Here is a 4,013-nt window from a genome sequence, read left to right as displayed (position 1 = left end):
CTTTGATTTTAAACCTAATCAATTTATATAGGTTCTTAAAGATAACAACAATCGTATCTCAGAATATTGTAGTGGATATGACGTATGGAATGAAATTATATTATTTCAAGAATAGCAAAAAAAAATAGATATTAATAGACAGTTAGAGCACGGTAAAAAATTTAGGCGCATCTCTTGAGACGTAACGCAGAATCTTACGTTACGGCTGTGATTGCGTTGTCGTGTACAGACAGGAAGTTAAAGTATGTATTTAGAATTAAATACGTAACTTAACGCACAGAATCGTAGCTATAGGCTTGGTATATTTCAGTTGATTTAAAAAAATTCCGACCGCAGCGCTGTATACGGCAGAAATCAGAAATGTATTTCACGCCGTCCTTTCAAAAAGGTTACAAAAATGAGCATTTTTAACAAATCGCTGTAAATTTTTTGCTATGGAAAATGTTGTATTTCTATGAAAACATTCCCAAAGCACTTTTTACGCAGAACTTAATGGTTTAAGTATATTTTTTTAAAATTAATAATTTAAGAGTTATAAACAGAAAAATTGATTTTTATTTGGGACCACTGTATATTTTTAATTAACTGAAAAGAACTTAAAACTACCGTTACAGTTCATGTTGATCGCATTAAAATAATATTGAAAGCGTGGCTTTGTCATAATATTTTTAAATATTTTAGTTTTTTGCTAGTGCAGTTATTGAAACTATAAAACACTCAGGTACGAGGTTTGTTTGATGTAACGCTGTTAAGAATGCTTCTGCTAAGAATCCGGTGGTTCCATCATGTCTCAAACGTATCGGTCCTTGAATAAGGTAACTGCGAGAGTATTGAAGTCATGGTTACAAAATCCCGCTTAAGATGGGCTGGTCACGTATGCAGAATGCAAGAAAACCGCATACCAAAATCTCTGCTTTACGGTGAATTTGTAGACGGAATTGTAGAGAAGGCCGGGTGTGGCAACTGAAAAGGTACAAGGACATTTTCCACGAAAACTTAAAGGAGATTAACATGCAGAATGAGTGGGAAGAAGCAGTTCACAATAGAACTCAATGGAAAAGAATTGTAAACTCAGTCAACAGCGACAATCAAAAAGTAAAGAGGCAAAAAAGCAATGAGATTTTTGAATGTCCGGAGTGCGGTAGGCAGATAACATCACACGTATCGGACTTTTCAGTCACAGAAAAGGTCATGAAAGAAAACGCCTTACGTGACCATCTTCTGATACGTGTCGAATACTCGTCAGTGAGTAATGGTAATGGCAGTATGTATGTATATGTAACGCTGTTTCGGATAGTAAAAAATAAGTGGAAAAGAATCCGAACTAGGCGTCGTGTTGTGTTGTGACAATTTCAAATGTTTGCCGAAAAATGTCAACACGGAAAGGAGAGCGCAATTAGGGCGTTGTTGGGTGCAATAGCATTCAATAACTCAGCTTTCCCGGATATTCAACTCTCCCGAAACAACATCTTATCGCTTCATAGTTTCTCACACCGATTTGATCAAAAGCAAAAATTGATTCAAGTGAAATGAATTCAAGTTCGATGATACAAGTGAGTAAACAAAGTGCTCGTTACAAAATCAAAAAATTAAATATACATATAATATGATAGGATGAAATATAATTTGCAATATTAATGGTATACTTTTTTTAATCATCAAGTGATTAAATGTTTTATGAACATCTTCTAAAATTATGATTATGTACCTTTAAAAAAATTTGTTATAACCGAAATGGCCCCAATTATGACCCCACTAGCAAGACCGGTACGTGAAACTATGGTTGAACCCATCTAAAAAGTTTTTTAGGTGGAATAATAAATTATAATACAAGTTAGAAGTTCTGAAGATTCTCTTTTTTAATTTTAAGACTGAACATTTATATTTTTATTCCATTGAAATTTATGATTTATTTATTTATATTACTGATTCCTTACTACTTTTATAAATTTAATGTGGGATTTATAAAAGTAGTATTCAGAAAAAAAAATCACTAATAAGAATTATGATATTATAGGCTTGGTGCGTTCTCCGCCGGTGCTGCCAGCTGCCACCGAGCTATAAAGATTGTTTTTAATAAATTGTTAATTTTCCGACTTGTGAGGGGTGAAAAAAGTGTTGGAAAATTGGGTTGGGCTTTATAAAAGTAAGTATTCCGTAAGAGGTTTGCGGACCATTTAGCTAATAAATGGAGGTAAAATTTCCGGGAAATTTGCAAAAGTTTGGCTGAAAAGTGTCGCGAAAATTTCAAGTAGGGATATTGGTTTTGTGTATCGCGCTAGGAGGCATTTATATAAGAGATTGAGAAAATGGGAAATTTTTTACCATAGTATAGATACACGATATAACCTCAGATGCAAAAAAACGCAACGGAGAAATTTTTGGTAAAATTTAAAGTGTTATATTTTTAGCCCTATTTTCATGATTTTTTTTAGCAAGCTGTATATAATTTTATCAACTTTAACTTGTAAACTGAGTTTTTTATAAACTTTAGTATTTGGCATATTATACAGGGTTAATCGAGAGGTTGTTTTTTTACCCTAAATTTAAAACACCCTGTGCAATAATTTCGTATGTAAATTTTCCTAAAATATAATTTTACGGTCAGAACAATGTCTCCTGAGCATTTTATTTTTTGGATCATGTCAATACATGCCTAGGTTAATTTTAAAGAGCGAAAAGAACTTGCCACCAACAATTTGCACTTTTTCAATTGTCATTTCATTTTGAAGTTACTTTTCAATATGACAAGGCACTTTGGTCATTATTGTGAACTATCTACTACTATGAACTGCCCATCATGTTCGACATTTGAGAAATGCTTGGCAGAAGGGTTAGAGGTCACGAAGCGGTACCAGCTTCATTAAGTGAACTTAGCTTGCTCCTGAAAGTAGAGTGGGATAACATAACGCAATAAATATGATATATTATGCAGCCTCAATGACAGTATGAACAGACGTATTACAGGCAGTTATAGCAGCCAAGAGAGGCAACACAAAGTCACAGCAAAGTATTATAGTATTTTTTACAATTTTTTTTCTGTTTGTATACCTGAGTATTACAGACGTTTTCTAAAATATCGTTAGTTTTCTTATCCTTTATTAAAACCTGGACTCTCTTTAACGTTTTTTTTTAAATTTAGTATAGAGTATCCAACGCAGCGTAATATGACCTTACGTCAATAGTCACTATCCATCTCGTCTCATTAAAAAATTATATCAAAAAGTAATGATTATTCAACCATTTTATTGAGAGTGTCATTTTCTATCGAATAAAGTAAAAAAATACCGAGGGTGCGATTTAAAAATGAAAAGTTGTAGTCATTTCCGGTGAAACAGGAAGTGACCGAAACAATTGAACACGTCAATTAACCTTGATTTATGTCATGTACCAACGTACCAAATCTCGTTTATTTATCTGAAAAAATAAAGAAGTTATAGGGGTGAGCCACTTTTGAGAAACACACGGTATAGGAACTTCTTCTAGGTTATTTAAAAATTTAAGTAGGTGTAGAGTATGAGTATCGTTGTGACGCGATACCTACTACCAGGATTCAGGTTTACACTAAAAATATTTTTTTGACAATAAAGTTTTTTACAAATTATTTGAGTGTGGTCGCAGAGAAAATGTAACTGGAAAACCGTCGCCTACCAAGAGTTTAGACAGCTGTTTCCAGACATATTTAGAGGATGTCGACAAAAGCAGTACCATTTGAAAATATGGTTTGATTCCTACAATTTTATCATTACCATTATCAGTATTGTTGGTAATATCAAAAAATAAAAAAAAACAGAATAAGTAATATGAAAAGATTTTAATGTAAATAATAATTCCTATTGGCTTCAATCAAACGTGTATACGGCAGAAATCAGAAGTTTTTACTATGCTATTTACGCCGTTCCGGGTACAGTTCATGTTGATAGTATTAAAATAATATTGAAATCGTGGCTTTGTCATAATATTTAAGTATTTTAGTTTTTTGTTAGTGCCAGTTATTGGACCTATAAAAAACC

This window comes from Sitophilus oryzae, unplaced genomic scaffold (genome assembly GCF_002938485.1).
Source record: "Sitophilus oryzae breed Bouriz unplaced genomic scaffold, Soryzae_2.0 scaffold_1018_pilon_pilon, whole genome shotgun sequence".
Classification (NCBI taxonomy): domain Eukaryota; kingdom Metazoa; phylum Arthropoda; class Insecta; order Coleoptera; family Curculionidae; genus Sitophilus; species Sitophilus oryzae.
The sequence above is the reverse complement of the archived record's forward strand: the minus strand, read 5'-3'. Positions refer to the sequence as shown.